The sequence below is a fragment of the Geospiza fortis genome, unplaced genomic scaffold (genome assembly GCF_000277835.1).
Source record: "Geospiza fortis unplaced genomic scaffold, GeoFor_1.0 scaffold75, whole genome shotgun sequence".
NCBI classification, from domain to species: domain Eukaryota; kingdom Metazoa; phylum Chordata; class Aves; order Passeriformes; family Thraupidae; genus Geospiza; species Geospiza fortis.
The window spans coordinates 921,026-939,449 of NW_005054360.1; positions in this window are offsets into that span (position 1 = coordinate 921,026).

Below are 18,424 nucleotides of genomic sequence, written 5' to 3' on the forward strand. Positions count from 1 at the left end.
TACAACCATGTTCACTGGTTTGTTCTCTGTTCCCTTTTTGTAATTCCTCATGTTTGGTGCACTTCTTTGACTGCTGAACTTTGAGCTTGCAATTTTAATATGATACTTATAGCCCGAGTTTTTGCTTGTCAGGTCAAACAAGTTTTCATTGTGCTTGATATTTATCTGAATTCAACCTAATTTCCTAATTTTTTTTTTGCACAGTCCAACATCACTTTTAGGTTCTTCTGCTGCTCTTAACAACCAGCCCTAGTTTTTTTAAAATTTCTGAATAACTTTGTGTCATCAGCAGACCACATCACCTCCCTGCTCATTCCATTTCCAGGTTGTCTATGATTATGCTGCCCCACTCACCCTGCTCGTAATCACCTCTGCTGTTAAAACTGGTCACTTATTCTCTTTTTTGTACCTTGAAACCAATGAACACGTTCAGGCCAGAGCCATCTTTCTTCCTCCCTTGCAGCTGAACTACTTTGACAAGCCCATTATCCAGCAGTCATCCAAGAACTTTTGTGTGTCTAAATTCACGACACCACGTATGTCAATGTAAACAATCTCTTGGTGCTGGCTGCAAATTGTCTGATCTTACCAAGTTGTTGCAGTTTGCTTCATCCATACTTGCTCCATAACTGTGCTTACTGGCAAACTCATGTTTTTGCACCTGTGCTTGTAACAAAGTGTCACTGGCACAGCCCGATGTCTCACAACCGGGACCTGGAGCACAGGTGGGTTGGGGCACATGCTGTGCAAGAGCACGGAAGGTAAAACAACATGACCATTATCAGGGCTCTCATTTCACACCTTTCTCATTTTGAAAGTGCTTCTAACACTTGTGCTTCCCACGCTTGTGCTTCCATGAACAATATGGATACAGTTCCTAACACACACTTGTTCGTTGTTGATACTGGATAAGTGATTTAATGAATATGGTAACTGGCATGTTGAAAGAAGGAAAAAGGCGTCACGTTTGTAGACATCCCCACAGGCACCATCACAGCCCCCCTGCAGACACCCTTACAGACAGCCCTGCAGCCTGGTGTGCCCCAGCCTCCCCACAGCCACACACAGATGAACAGACAGTGTTTTAATATGGGAGGAGGGAAAACACAGACTGAAACAGCAACAAGCACTGCCCTCAAGTCACCCTCCAAGCTGTTATACTTCCCTGAAATGGATGCTTCTGCACAGCCTAGGGAGATTTTTAAATTGGTATTTCTCACAATACCTTTATTCAGGTTGTGGATACCTGATAGCAGACAGGCACAGACTGTGCTGATGGCAAAATGTGGGCTGTCCACCAGCAGCTGGGGAGAGACATGATACAGACTTCCAAGTCAAAGAACACAGCCTTTATTTTCTTCTATTTTTAATGGTGAAAACAATTTGATGTTATATGTAGTAAATGACACTACAACATTATTTTTATTTTCTGTCAACAAACATTTTCCCCACAAAGTCTTTATTTTACAAAAAACAGAAGGAAAAAAGTCAGCCTTCTGTCACAGTTTTCTAACATTTCGCAGTCAGCTGCACCATTACATGTCAGCCCTTTTTTGAGCAGGGATTTTGGTATATCATAGCCAGTGTTTATATTCTTGCATTGGTCTATTTGGGAATAGAAAATCTACGCAGGATATATGAAGTAAAGGATCTGTGGGAAGTAAATGAGTTCCCATTCTTGTTGAATCATGCAGAAGAGAAGGTCACAACAAGACAAAATAGGGTCACTTTCAGATAAAATATATGTAATAATATCAGCAGAGGTTTTCTTTGATTAAAGATATCTTCTAGAAGAATTAAGTGATGTTATGAAAGTGATTCCCAAATATAGTTGCAAGATAACCTTTACTGCACTGCTTTTATGGCTATCAATTAAAATACATATCCCCATGAAATTTAATATGTCAGTTGTAATAGCTTTGTAAATCTTAATGTTCTTCCATCTGTAGTTCAAGAGGTAAATTCATGGCAAAAAAGAGGACGTCTTCTTTCCTGCAAGGGAGTATCTGGTACTCCACAGACATGCCAGGTGTAAATAAACATAAGCATTTACACATACTATGTACACATATGCATGCAAATACATGAAAATAAGTTAATAAAAGCCTTGTTTTTCTTCTATATGTGCTGCTTCCATGGTGCTCTTGTTGAATTACAGGATTAGTTCTGTTATTTAGGGGAATATTCTTTCAGCACTGATCACATTTTCCTTTGGCCATAAGTTCAGCATAAACTAGACAGTCATGGATTCTTGGTATCAAGTGCACTTTAAACAAGAGAGAGAAATTAATAAAGAAATAGGTGTCATTATTTGCTTAGGTTTATACTCAAACGACAGAGTCCTGAGCAAACCAAGCTATTGTTTTTGGAGGACTGCTCAGTGCCCTGTGTGGTTTTGATGGTTTTGGTCCCTCATTTCCTTTTGCCTACCCTGGGCATTTCATTCCCTAGGGGTTAAGTGTGGCCTCCTAGCCCCACATATTTCAGATGGGGCTGACCTACATCTGCCTTGCCAGAGCTGCTTCTGTCCACTGTGTTCACTGCTGGAGAGCCAGGTGATGTGGTGCTGTGCTCCTCTGCTGCCTTAGTAAGTCCCCCTGTCTCAACCTACCCAAGGAAATTGGCATTGATTTTCCCAAGCTGTCAAAAGGTAATCCTAAAAAGGACCTCTATGGCAAAACTTTAGGAAAATTCAGCATACACCAGAAAATACCCTTTGTGAGGCAGACAGAATGTAGCAAGTCTGGCTATATTGCTTTGCTCTCCACTGAGCTTTCATTATTGTGTTATGGTAACCTGGTGTGCTGGTTTAGGATGGGGTGGAGTTAATTTTCTTCACAGCAGCTGGTAGAGGGCTGTGTTCTAGATTTGTGCTGAACACAGAGTTGATAATACAGAAATGGTTTTGTTATTGCTGAGCAGGGTTCACACAGAGCCAAGACCTTTTTCTGCTTTTCTGATGGGCACACTGGCAAGGAAGTTGGGGGTGAATGGAAAGATGGAAGAAGACACAGCTGAGACAGGTGACTCAAACTGACCAAAGGGATACTCCAGTGACATCATGCTCAGTATATAAAGCTGTCGGGAAGAAGGAAGAAGAGGGAAAAATTTAAAATTATGGCATTTTTCTTACCAAGTTACCATCACACATGATGGGGTCCTGTTCTCCTGCAGATGGTTGCACAACTGCCTGCCCATGGGAAGAAGTGAATTAATTCCTTGCTTTCTTTGTGTGCACAGCTTTTGCTTTCCCTATTAAACTGTCTTTATGCTAACCCCTGAGTTTTGTAGGTTTTACCCTCTCAATTCTCTCCCTCATCCCTGGTGGGGGAGTGAGCAGCTGTGTGTGCATGGTTGCTGACTGGGGTCAAACCACAACACCTGGAAAAGACAACACAACCTCTTTATGCTCAGTGATCCCATGCTTTAAACTAATTTTGCTTTCAAAATGCTGGTGGGAACATTTGTTCTCCAAGACTTGTGTCATGGACATGCCATAGCCTCAATTAAAGCAATATACAATATTCAATCATTTTCAAACTTGTTTTAAGTTTGGTGAGCTGCTGAACATCACAACTATACATTTTATGGGAGCTTTTCTCCAGAATAAGGCAGATATCTCAGGTAAATGCTGTCACTGTTACGACAGAATCTTTTATACTCATAAAGCCTTAGCAGATTTATTAAGTTTTCTTCCCTCAAATCTTCACAGTTTACTGTATGTGACAAGCATAAACCTGGAAGACTGACCCTTCATAGATGCCAAGCAAATATAAAAGCATTGCAATGCCTTTTGCAAGTGCATCAGTCACTCATCTCCCAAGGCTGCAAGTTTTTGCTTTAAGTTATTGCAGCTTTTCCTACTTCTTGTTCTCTGTCTTCTTTGCCAGGTTTAGGATTGTGTCAAGCCCCAAGGGAGTGTGCTCTGCTTGCCCTACTCTTCCAAAAATCTGCTTCACTTCCATGGAAAAGACTATTTGGCTTTCATGCAGTTAGCTTGCTTCCTTCAGAAGGTGTCCTGGCACATCTCAATATAGTAGGCAATAGTGAACTTTCATTTTGCATGCTAACCTCAGATCCCAGGTACCTTCTTTGGGCGCATGGTTTTCAGAGGTTCTCTCCAATTGTAAGAAATTACTTTCTACTAAACCAAAATCTCAGCAAATTATGTCAAGCCTTTGGTTTTATAGGAGACCCTAATTCAACAAAATGTTTACACCAAATTTAGTCCTAAAGTTGGGCCCCTTCAGACTGATGGAAATGTAAAGAGCTGATGGCACATGTTTTATAATAAAACATGACACAAATCAATCTGTTCAGTGTCATGTTTGACTTCTGGATTCTGATCTCCCAGATGGCATTGATAACTCTGCATCCAGCCATTTAGTATCAATCTTTCTGACATTCTGGGGTCTCCATAGATAGAGATATCAATGCTCTAATTTATTAGACTGACATTTTCTTCTGTTATGAAACAAAAAGAAAAGGAAGAATTGAATGCCAGTGTTCATCAGAATAGTTATTTCTGATTCAGTCATTGACTATCCAGAGCATAAATATAGTTGCTTCATGTAGGAGCAAGAAGTATTGCTTTTAGCTTTGCATTTAGGGAACAGATCATTCAATTCCCATTGCATTTAATTTTACCATAGGGAAAAACTTAATGTAACTTATGAATAAAATCATTATAATCATGATTATTGAGCGAGATGAGAATCAAGTTTGCCAGGAACTGAGCAATTTCAATTCCTTGGCTTCATGTCCTATTTACTGAATAATAATGTCATTTGGAAAACAAATGGAACACTAAGAATAGCCTCGCTAAAGAGAAGACAAGAACTGCTATTTAGCAACTTTTTCTTTCAGGTTGTTAGAAGTAATATTCCATATGTTTCAGCATTTCTAGTGTTGTAAATATTTTTCTCTTTACATAACTGACTTAAACCATATGTCCTAGAGATTAGCCAGATCCTGCTATCATCTCAAAACTGATTAAGTCAAAGTCCATATCAAAATGTCACACTATTGGCCATGGGAATCACAAGATGTGATTTTTCCTGCTTCTTGAGGACCCAGTGTTGATTATTATCAGAGTCAAAGCTTCTCCTGGACTGGGGCATTTCTGTGCCAGGCTTGTGGTTGTGTGTCCACATCACCACTGTGGTTTGACCATGAGATTGCAGTTTAAGCAGTTTAAATCACCAGCACCTATCATGCAGGTGCTGAGAGCCTGCAAAGTGTCTCCCTTTAGGATGAAACAGAGCAGCTGGGCTCTGCAGGAACACCTCAGGAGCTTTGATCAGCCCTGGGTATTTGGACACTGTCCAAACGGCCACCAACTCTGGGCAGGATGGAAATTTGGCCCTCAGCACCCGCTGCTTCTGCTGTGCCACTCTCCCTGCCAACAAAGAGAGAAGTTATCGACTCATTCATCATGTAAGGAAAATGATGTTAGATGAGAAACTGAAGGTATTTTGAAAGGTAACTGGTAGGAGCCACAGGACTAACAGGCCAGTCTATTGAAAGGACAGAGACTGCTGTGTTCACTGTTGTACATTGCAAAGGAGAAGGATCCCTCCCATCATTAATGTCTGAACTACCTAGTCATAGCACCTCCAAATGCTGGAGGAAGCAGGGCAAATATTTCTGAAAGAAACCCAAGATTTCACATTTTCAAGTGGTGGCAGCAAGGACACTTAACATATAAAGATTTGTTCCATAGCTTATTTCTCTCCCTACTTAAAACAGATTTGATTTCAAAACTGGATTGCTGCAGCACTGTCTTGTTGAGGCTGCCCCATCCATGTCCAACCAATGCCCCATCCAACTCATCCTCTCCATGGCCCCCAGCCACGTGTGGACATGGGCTGTTGCTGCACTCCTGGTCTGTGCTGTCCCTGCCACATGCAACACATAAAGTTTTTGAGTAGAAAGGAAGAAGTCTGAGGATTAAACTCCTTTCCCTGAGCACCATAGCAAGAGCAAAGGCAATGCATTATCTGCACGTGACTAGACAATTTCCCAGCTGGTTCACCAGTGGGGTATCCTTGAGGCATTGTTGGTCTAGATGTCTGGAGCAAAGCAATGCATGTAGTAGAAATCTGATTTCAGAGTGCTACAACCAAGTTCTGAGACATGGGCATGGACTCAGACTCATCTCAGCCTTGGAACTGAGGGCTGCCTCTGTGAGGAGCTGCTGCCTAAAGTGGATAATCCCTTTGGACTTTAGCATCAGCATCCACGGGTATTTGTTATATGAAAAAGGCCAGCTCTGTATCTAAGAGATTAAAAAACCCAAAACATAAGTTGGACAATGGTGTGTTATACTGCTTTAAAAAGATTGTGTCTTACTTGACATTTTCTCCCATAAGGTGGCCTTTGAATGAGGAGGGGTGTGTGGAGGGAGGAAAGTGTCGTTCTTATGCCCTGTCTTTCAAAACTTGTATCCAAATAAGGTTAAATTGCATAATCCCACCCAGGACAATTGCTTGGATTCTAATAAAACATGTAAATATGGTAAAGATTAAGATCCTCTTGTCAATAAAGAATTTGAATCTTTTAAAAGTTCACACTAAACCAGCGGGAATATCTCCTGACAAAGGCATTTCAGTTTGGCAGGATGGCATGACTGTGGCTTTGCAGTGGAAGTCTGGTGAAGAAACAAACTCCTGTTCTGCTGTTCCTCCTGCATCCTCCTGTACACATAATAATGTCAATTAGCTGAAGGGTTTGCAAGGCTTCCACTGCTGCTGTGCATTCATTTCAGTTCTGCAGGCACATCTGGCAGGGTCACACTTCACTAACACTAAGCATTAACACAGAAATAGGTGAGAAACAAATGGAGGAATATCATTAGCCAATGTGAAATTGCATCGGTCACGTTAAAACAGTTTTAAATTATTAGCTATTATCATTTTAATTGGAAAAATGTATACCATTATTAGTATCTAGCAAAAAAAATTAAATAGTTCATCACCAGGAATATGCTATGCCTGCTCATTTTGTATAATATCACTAAGTCATAACCCTGAACTGGTTTAACAAGAAGTAGCCGCATTTTTTGTAAAATATTTTTATTTCAAGAGGTGGTTTTAATCCTTTTTGTGTGTTTGGGAGAATGTGGCATACTTTACTTTCTTCTGTTCATTTGTGTGTTACAAAGACCAAATATATTTGTCTTTTTATAAAGAGGATTATGCCAATGCTGGACAAAGGTTTTATGAAACCACTTCATATATGGGCAACTATTTTAGCTCTTTTGTGAAAATTTTAAAAAATACAAAGCTCATGGGCCTCTACATCCAGTAGATGCTGCTGAATTTCCACAGACTACAAACTATAGCTGAGCAATGAGCTCTTCCATGCAAATAAGTTGCTTCCCAAATTCAGTATAACATTAGTGCCACTTAACTGCTAGCAAGGCTGAAACTCTTCAGTGTCACTGGGATCAGTGAACTGACTCTGCATGGTTATATTTCAGTAAATGATAAAGAAGCAATTTAAGGATAAGGTTGGCAGGGAAATGCATCAGAATTTTATTGTGATGATGCCTGGCTTTGAGGGAGTCACATAGCTAAATCAGCAAACAGATGAATAAACAAATCTCAGCTGACTGTAAATGCAAAGCAGTGGAGTGCAAGTGATAGCAATTCATCCAACAGTGCTCCCTCCCCTTTATTTCTCAGCTTTCACTGAAGTGCAGGTGTCTCTGCTGAAGTGAATAACATAAGGGTGTATTTTTTGCTACTAGTACCATGTAATTGACATTTTTATCTTTAAAGTGTTTGCAAAGATTAATGAAGTAATCTTCAGCACTTTCCATCATATATAAGCAAAGTAATTTAAGGTGATTTCTACAGAATTTGCATGTATTTGGAAAAAATTAAGGGTCTGCAAGCAGCTCAGATTGATTTTTAGAGAAAACTGTATTAAGTAGGGTGATTCCTCCCCACACACAAGTTCCAGTTTGATTTTGGGAACTTTGTCTGTCCTTAGGAGCAACTTTCAGTACCCACAAAGACAAGGTGAGCAATTGCCTGCATTGGTGTGAGGGTGTCACACAGCCATGGCCCTGCTGCCTGCTCTGACTGTGCTGAGCCCTACAGCCTTGCATGGCAGCTGCTGGCATTGAGGAAGGAAAATGTGAAGACCAGAAGAGAAGCAGTTACTTTCAAATTATTTGGATATATTTTTCCAGAAGCACTTATTTCCCCCTTTCACATAGTAGCAGCAGCAGCAGAGCAGTTGTGCTAAGGAGCTTTCACTGTCCCTCTTTCCTCATCTTCAGACCCAGCCTTACCTTTATCCTCATTCTGTTGCTTCTCCAATACCTTCATAGCCCCTCTGCCTTAAAGGAGGATTAAATAATTAAATTTGCCTTTACTGAGATTGTCAGCTATGTTCTGTTTCATTCTGGATGCACCCTATGCTTGTATTACCAAGAGAGAGAATTTGCATTCCACAAATAGATTTTGTTTGGGAAGAAAAAGGACATGGGCAGGGCAGCAGAAGGAACAGAAAAAATCCAGAGTAGAAATTGCATTTTGGTGTAGGTTCAGAGTCCCCTGATCATATGCCAGAGTAAAGAGGGCAGTAACACATGGATCACACAATTGTGTCTTACCTCTTTGGTAGAACTAGATATTTCTAATGAAATACAAAGTGGAGAAAGAGATTTTTGAAAACAATGGAGCCATTCATTTCCCAAAGTGATCCTGAATTACTCAGTTGTATCCCATAGCATCCTCAAGTTTGGAGATACAAGGAGGGTGCACACAAATTCCCATGCAAGGGAAGTGCCTGCACTGGGCTGAAGCATTCCATTGTCCAAGAAATGAGAAAGGGCAGCCAGGAGAGATGCCAGAGAGGTTGAAACATAAGATAATTCTGGAACATTTCCCCAGAATCTGGGCGTATTTCAAAGCAAACTGAGGCAGCTGCCTTGTGTACTGGCTGTGATACCTTGATTGCAAGCATCCATCACTCCTGCATAGCACAGCTGTGGAACCAAGGGAAGGACCTCTTCATTCAAGTGTGTATCTATTTAACATCAAAATGGAAGCAGTCAGATCTCTGCTGTGTGAAGCCAAACACACAGAGAAGGGGAAGCCCTGCCCCAGTGCTATTGCAATGAACATCATCCAGCCAGTGCCCTGGACCAGCACACCTGCAGTGAGTCACTGGTCCTGTGTTGTTGTAATTAGAGAGTCCTGGAAGCCTCCCACCTGCTTTGCTGCAGGATGCTCCCTTTGGTTCAGAGTGAAACCATCTTGTTTGGGTACAGAGAAGAAAAAAGGAGTCTTGTGAGGGAGCAGGAGCACAGAGCAGCTGAGGGACGAGGTGTGACACTTGCTGGGTCATTAGGAGAACAGACATGTCATGGAAGTGAGCAAGGTTTGGTGCCACCCTCTGCATGGATACAAGACCATAACAATTTTCAGGACAATACTCTCTAAAATATCTATCACTAGCAAAGGAGTGATAGCAGGAAACCCATTTCTTGCGATTTTTTTTTTTTCTTAAAAAGCATTTATGTTTCCTCCACCCACACAGAAATGGAGTGAGAATGATGCTGTCATTTACTGAGCCATATGCCATTTCCAGTGGTTTGGGATTTTTTTTGCCTTTTTTTTTTTTTTTTTTTTCTTTTTTTGTCGAAGTGAATTTTCAAGTATTTTAAAGAACAAGGAGGACAAAAGCACCTTTCACAAGGATAATTACCTAATGCACCTGCATCAGAAGAGGGCCTGGTATTTGATTACTTTAAAGAAGAAAAAGAATCCAGTGGCAAACAATGGAATTATAAATCTATTATTTGGGAACATGCTATGACAATAAATCAATGGCTGTATCCCTCAGTTCCATTTTCAGCCTCTGTAAACTTCTCAGTACCCCTTAATTGGCTGGATTCTCTTATTGATTTTTACAGCTTGCAGGGGTCACTAAGGTTGTAGAGAAGCTGTCTCTCTCCTATGCCACTCTGTGTTGCCACCCACTGTGTAATAGGCCTCCTGCTACCTTTTAGAATTCTAACTTGCTCTCTTTCAATATTTGAAGCAAATTGTCAAAAATTAGCATTACGTACATGAGGAGTTCATTGTCTGTAAAATGCTTGATTTTAAAATAATTTTGAATGTAGTAAAATACTGCAGAATCTTTCTACTGGAATTTTAGGATGACTGAGTTTACTTACACATTTCAATATTTATGTCTGGAAGAGAGACATACAAAAGGGGAAAAAAACCCAGACAAATTAAAAAAGAAGTAATTATTCAGAACTCAGCAGCTGAATTACTGCTCACAGTAGATGTAGGATGGTGCACCTCCCCTCCATCATTGTCATCACCTGCAAGGGCTGCTAATAGACATTATGAGGGTCTTTCATTTATGGAAGTGCTAATGGATGCCATTCTAATGCTGTCCATCATAACAAATTATAATAATTTACAACACGTCCACAGAGAGATGGGAACAATTCAAAAATTAGTAATTGAAATAGTGTGGTGGCAATTAAAACACTTGTGGTTAGCAGCTGCTTCCAAACCACTAGAAAGGGGTATTTACATAAACAAGGGTTTTCCTCTACCAGAAGGGGCTTGTGTGTCAAGTGGGGTTTGTGGTTCCCTTTTCTAGTATCTGGGCATCCAGCAGCAAATGGAAGAGTTCAGCTGCATGATCATATTTATACCTTCCCCCTGTAAAGAGCTGCTTTGGGGCATTTTTATGACTGGGTGTCCCCTAGTAACAAAGCAATTAAATTACACTGAATAATAAACTGTGCTCTTAACCTGTAATCCAAATACAGATATTTTCCTTCTAATACACTTTTTGAAAGGTCTTCCTTATGTATTCTGAGATTCATTCTGAGACTGTCTTCTAAAGAAATCTCTTTAATATTTAAACCTTCTAGGTGATTCCTGTTTGAGGGATAGGATTTGTCTGAACTCCCCCTCTATGGAATTGCCTTCCATCTCTGAGGATATGCAGAGGAACAGCCTTGCCAGCAAAGGCCATATCACTGGCAGGTTTTCTTTTCTATTTGGTCTAGGTATTTTTCAAATATAAATAAGACATTAATAGGAATAAGATAAAACTTTAATCCACTTAGTTATGTAGGTACTATTATTAACTGACTAAATTTCTCCAGAGCCTGTAGTTTCAAGAAGAATTTCAGAATTTCAGGGATCAAGGTGTGAAGGGGCTGGGACCCCTTCAGAGTTGGATGTGGTGCAGAGCAGAGGGAGATGGAGGAGCAAGAGGGAAGGAGAAGGGTGGTGCTGGCTGTGAAGGAAGGTGTGTTTCAGCATTTGGGCATCAGTGGGAGGGTGTGATGGCAGGGCAGGTGTATTTGAGAGGCATGTCACTTGTGCCCTGTGCATGACAGGACTGGCAGAGAAAGTTGGTACAGAGTAATATAATATAATATAATATAATATAATATAATATAACACAATATAATACAGTATATTTTTGGGGTTCATGTTTCTAAAGAGTCAGAGAAGATAACCAGTGAGCAAAGATGTTTGCTGACTTGTTTGCTTGCGACTTTAATGGATGCAACAAGCTGGGGAGAAGATGTTTCCAGAAAAAGCAAAAAGAGTAGTATTAGAGATCTAGAAACCTAGTTTGCTTCACTTTAGACATCCCTCTCTTTACCTTCTCTGCATTGAAATTGTACTCATAACATGCATCCTAGATAGGAAGGTTTTGCTGGTGCACTGTTACAGACTGAGAGAGAAATGTCATATGTTGACAAAAGGCAATTTTCACCATATATTGACAAGATGATGCACTTATAAACTGGTTTTGGTCTGTTTTTTCTTTTTTTTTCCTATAAGGAAAGTCTGGATAGGAGGCCAAGAGAGAACTTACATAAGAGAAAAAGAAGAAGTAAGAGAGAAAAGCTACTTTATTTGAAAGAACTGAACACTATCAACTAAGTTATCAAATACAACAATGTAGAAGAGTGATATTTAAGAAACGTTTTTGCTAACTTTTATATACCACTGGATATGACTTGCCTCCTGTCAGTAAGTATCTGGAGGGGATGAGCACAGGTTCATTTTTTTCAGGAAATAAAAGTATTTAGTCAAACATACTACACTGAGGCAATACCACCTGTTAGTGAGAAATTAGAACTGGACAATGTCAACTTGATAAGAACCATAGAATGGTTTGTGTTGGAAAAGATCTCATAGATTACCTAACTCAGCCTCCCTGCAATGATCAGAGACACTTCCCACTAGACCAGGTTGTCAGGATGGAGCATCCACAGCCTGGTCCCGTGTTTCCCCACCATTACAGTACAGAATTTCTTCCTCATATCTAATCTAAACCATCTGTCCTTCAGGTTAGAGCCATTCCTCATTGTCCTGTCCTACATGCCCTTACAAAAGGTCCCTCTCCACCTTCCTTACAGTCCCCCTGCCCCAGGTACTTGCAGGCTGCTCTATGATAACCTGGGACCCTTCTCTTCTCCAGACTCCAACGTCCCCAACTCTCCCAGCTTCTCCTTGTAGGAGAGGTTCTCCCAGCCTCTGATCACCTTTGTGGCATTTCTCTGGACTTGTTCCAGTAGATCCACGTCCTTCTTATGTTGTATGTGTCCTTCATGGTATGTGCCAGTTAGTAATTCATGTTAATGGAAAAGAAAGGTAGCGGTTTCTCAATTATTTGAAATCTTAAGGCTACTAGTTTTTCTGAAAACATTCTCTTGCATGAAAGTCTGCAGCTACATTATGCAAGAAGTCATATCCAAAGGACTGGTGATCTCTTTCTACCTTTACAACACATAATTTCATTTGCAATCTGCCATCTGGGCAGAAGTACCAATCCATTGGAAACTTCTTCACAGGTGTAGGAGTATTCTAACAAACATATTTTTTTCATTTTATTTCTCTCTCACAACTTTTCAAAGCCTTGACTAATATTTTTTATTGAAATACTCGTCTTTTGAGCCACACATAATTTCAATGTTCTCTCTAGGCTGGCAACAATTACCCTATGGAAACTACAGAACAATACTTACATATTTCTGTATCTCTGTCTTTCTTGGCTATTACATCACTGATGAAATCTGCACATGCTGAGAGCTTTCACACCCAGTCACCAGTAACAGTCCCACATTCTCTTGTAGGAATAGTTATTTCCCTCCTCACAGTTTATGAAGAAGGAGTCAACTGTGCTAATATGAACCTTTTATTTTTTTTTCTTTTTTTTTCCTTAATATGAAATAATATACCAATCTTATGTGATAAAGTGTCAAAGTCATTATTCTGTGCTTTGTCATTTGTCTTATATCCTTCCATTCCTTATCATTGATTAATGAATCTCATAGACTTTTGCCTTTGACTTCTTTTTTGACCATTTTTCATACTTTATGAATCTATGCAGATGTGTGTGATAAAGACTTATCAATGTCAGCCTTCTTCTACATCTTCTTCTTTCAAGAAAAATCACTCTATTTGGCTGGATCTCTGCTTACCCTTTTCAGAGAAAGGGTATTCAGGCCATCTCTCACTGATGACCTGCTTTATGTTGGCTGCAATTAGCATAGCCAAAAAAAAAACCAAAAAAATCAAAGATCTAACATCTGGAGTTAGGGATTTTGGAGGATTGTTTGCTTTGTTGATAGGATATGTCTCAATCTGAAGTTGATGTCCCATTGCAGCTGATACAGCATTAAGGCTTTGGAATTTTCAAAGGAAAAATGTTCTTAATAGCTATTTTAGCTATTTTTTATTTATTACAGAGTGCCCAAATCCTGCTGGTCCTTATCTGATCTAATGGTCCGGATCTACTGGTCCTTATGGGTTCCTCAGACAGTGCCAGAGAGGCTGACTGGGCATCTCAATGCTCACAGCTGATTGGGACCTGCACATCAGCCGCTGGTAACTGATGGCAGCTGCTTTTCTAATTCACTTTACATGCTGCATCTTCCAGCTCCACAGTTTTCTTTGCTCATTTCCCTCCTTTTCTGGATGGCATTAAAGTTTTCTTCTTCTCAATGAGAGTCTCCTCTGTTGTGTCACTGGCCCTCTTTCATATCTTCACAGCAATAACACCTTTTACTATCCTGCTGTGCTGGGATTACTTGGCACTTGGCATGAAAGGCATCACCATATGACACAAATTTTTTAGAAGAGCCAGCCATACCAGATCACAGGCTTCCACCTGTCAGTCCCAACATCTGGACAGTTTGTATTGCCTGGGTTTGTTCCCCAAAACTATTAAAGAAAGGATTGAAGTGAAGGCCTTCTTACAGATAAAAAGCTGAATAAGGAGCAAGGAGCAAGAAGCAAGCACTAGTGTTTCATAGTCCCTGTTTAAGATGAGGAGAAGTGTGAACCAGGTCTGGGCTAGTTTTGTTCAACATCTTCATCCATCACAGTGAAAATTCCAGGTTTCCAAGTGGACAAGGATCCAACATAATTCTTACTCAGCAACTTCTGTACCTCTCCACTGTAAATCCCCAAGCCTCAAGCTGTTGATTATAATTCATATAATGAAGACTTAGCAATAAAAAAATGAGACTGAAGTTTCAGTTCCTTAGACATCTTTTATGCCCACCATTGATATGTGGCTGATTCTGTTAAAAAAGAGGAACAAAAATAGTGAAGGATTTTGTAGAGTTTTATCACTTTAAAGGATAAAAAGGAACATTAAAGACTAGGAAAGTAAATCCCAAGGTCAAAAGCACTGTTGTCATCATACAGTCAATGCTATTTTCATCCACAGTATTTCTGTTAAGAGTGTACTTCATGTGATGCTGCAGGAGTGATGTAGATGTTCTTCATACCCTTGAAAATTCTCCTCTGCACTGCTTGGAAGAGGATCAGGTAGGTACCTTACTGGATGGATGGAATCAGGAACCACATCAGAGTCAGGATGTATTTCAGGAAGCAGACTGATTTTATCCAGCAGCAATGTGCCAAAGTCCTTCAGAGGCCACACTGGAAGAGTGATAAAAGATTTCTTCCTTTTTTTTAATAGTCTGGGGAAAGTATTATGAGCTCGGATGTCTAAGGGAAAAAAATGAACTTCCTTAACAAAACCCATGGCTTTAGTGTTCAAAAACTGGTGCCTTCAGTAAGGAAGATCTCAATTCTGATTTAACTCAGATGTTCCAGATTTTCTCTTACATCTCAAAATAAACACTTAAAAACCTGCCACCAAAGACTTATGCTGTAACACGGAGTGAGAACCTGAAGGGCAGCCCAAATGTGAGATGGACAAATCCGACCTGTGTCTGCCACCTCTGTGCAGGAGGAAGCAGAGCACAACATCTAATCAGAGGCCAGGTACCTTGAATCTTGTATGGGATCAGCTGTGATCCTTGGAAATAACTGTTCTTCATGCCACAATAGATAGCTGTGATATATAGCTGTCGCTGTTGTTTTTCCCAAATGCCAATCAAAGAAATCATACAATTCATAGGAATTTGGGGCATAACTGTATCTGTCTGTGAGACAGACTGGACTGACTGGAACTTGTTTTCTTCCCTGTATCTGTCATTGCAACTGAATATCAGTAGGGAGATCCAAAACTCAAGATTGAGCAGTGCTCTAAAAATGAAAAAAAAAAAAAAAAGCCACGCACACAAAAAATGCAAAATCATTGCCTGAGCTTCTGCATAAAGCTAGGCAGGCTGCCAGTTCCTACAGAAAAGGAGATTAAGAGATGAGAGAATTAACAAGTTCAAAGGTAGAATGCAACTGCAAAACACTGAGCCTGATTCACTGCCTGTGGGTAAGCCCTGTGTGAAAACCAGGGAGTCAACCAGCTTCTAGCAGAGACTTTAAGTATTTGACTGTATAAAACTAACAGAAGTTTCTGCCTAAATGTTTCCATGCTTGTTCCAGTGTACTGCAATAACTGTTCTCAGGCTTAGTGGCAGTATGAAATACTCAGTGTTTCCTTGCAATGAAAAAAGCTGTTCATAACAAGAGTGACATCATCACCTCCAAAGCATTGGAACCTCTCACTCTACACAAAGTTGCTTCTCAGATTATTTTTTAATTAATATTTCTAACTTTTATCTGGACCAGATAACTTTTATCTAGACCATGACACTTCCATACTCCATGGGAAAGTCAGCCTTTTCACTCATGCCATTTCACTTATCTTTTTTTTTGCCCCTCCTTTCTGCCCACAATGGTCCAAACTCACCATTCCTGGGTTGTTTGCATTGTCCTTTTTGAGCAGTCATCTTCATCAGGTTTGGACCTTTCCTTCTTGACTCTGGGTATCTCCCTGGTACACTACAGACCACCTGAACTGTGCCATGAGTCTGTTGCCCATCTGGACACTGCCCTAAGGGCAGAGCTAGCCCATGTGGAGGAGGCGTTCACACTCTCCATTGGATGTGTCCCTAGCTGAACTGGGGTGGAGGATCTGATTTGCTGGGATTTTGAGGAGATGTACTCATACCAGAGTGGGTCATACTTGGAAATCAAAGGTTAATGATCACCCTCTCAGCACCAGTAAGAACCCCAACAGACATTACATGAAGAGGTGCAAAGTTTAAAATGGACCATAGGATGACTGGATTGAAATGCTGGGACTGACATGCTCTGCCCTAGACATAAGGGACTGGATTCTCCTGAGCTGAATCCCTTGGAGGAACTTTTGTTAATGTTTCTTTGCTTGAAGGCACTTTGACAGCTCAGAGGAAGAGGACAAAATAGAGAGTAATGACCAAAGTTTGTGGAAGGAGAGGACACTCAAGAGTGTAAAGAGAAAAGCTCCCAGAAGCCAGGATATCTTTAAACTGCAAATGCCCTGAGCAGATATTCTCAGTAGAAGATTACTACCACAGTCCGTACATTAACTTTTTTCTGTGATCTGCCACATCTTACACACTTTGTCAACAGCATGGGTTATTGCTGCAGGCTGTATTTGCTGCAGGGCCTGTCGGTCCAGGACTTACAGAGTGGCAAACTGAGAAATCAAAGGCAGGCATAAATGCAGATTCAGTCTTTCTTTTTATTCTAAGGCGTATTTTGTACAATAACATGAAGCACTGAGGCCAATGCCTCAGCCTCAGATGTCCATGTGTTGTGAAGCAGCTGATCTCCACTGGCACAGCCTCAGACACAGCACATCTCCAGGGTCAGCACATCCAGCAGACCTCTCCATTGCACAAGACACACAGGACTTGGTGGCAAGGGGTTTCTTCTGGCCTGGCATGACAGGAACCACTGTCACATGCTCCACTGTGGTTAATATGAAGGAGCTGGGGACACATCAGAAAACAAGAGCATTGTGAGTACACTGGCCTGGGGAATGGGAAATTCCATGTGAAAAGGGGGCAGGCAGGTGCCAGTCATCAGTTCTCTGAATTTATAATGGCTGTACATTTGTAGAATTAAAAAAAACCCCAAAACATTAGTCTGAAAAAAGCCAACAGATTGACTCAAAATGGTGGGGGCTTTATTTATGTCTTCACTTTTGCATTAGTATCAGAACAACATCAATTCATTTACACAATTATAATTTTAATATCTGATTTTTAAATGTGACAGTAGAAATTATCCATCTCTGCAGTTCTCTTATCATCAGTGGACCTTCTTATCATCACACTTTCAATAATCTGTCTGTTTCTGGTCTGTTCTGCTCTGTTCTTTCCATCCCTTTCCTTCAAATGAGAAAATGACAGTATTTTCCTTCCTTGTTCTTTCAGTAGAGAATGACAGAAACTACGAAAATGTTAGTACATACTTCCATGCCTATATATGTGGCCAAAATATTTTCTTGCTGAGTTCAAAGTCCTCAGCAAAAGTCACCGCACTCAGCAAAATGGCATACACAGGGCCTAACTAAAATGGTTTGAAAGGGAATGCTTGTATTATATTCATATTTCAAAATTATGCAGTCATTTCACTATATCATCGACAGCATTAGACTTTTCTTTGTGTTTCCTAATGACATACTGTGACATGGAGCAAAAATATTTGTTTAATTGCTTGAAAAAATGTTTTGAAGAAGTTTTCAAATGAAACATTCAGTGCAGGGTTCATAAAACCAAGCTTCCTTTTATGATCAATGCATTAGTGATGTTGATTTCTGTAGAAATTTTTTCTAGTAGAAATTTAAAACTCATCTTTCTTGTTCTACTAATTAATTCAATAGCCAGCTGATATCAAATTGGTTCTCTAGTGATTATTTCCTTCTCTCTAGGGTTTATGAGATGAGTTTGATGATTTGATATGATTTTCAAACCCACATTAGGCTGACTATGAAATGAAGGAGTATTGCTGAATGAGCCAGCCAAGTTTTAAACAATTCTTAAATCTCATTATCATTTGAATTGACTGTGCATTAATGAGCATAGATAAGACATAGTGCATCAGGATGCTTAGGAAAATGGTATGGAATACATTATATATATATATTTTTTTTTCTATAAGTATAATTTATTTTTATA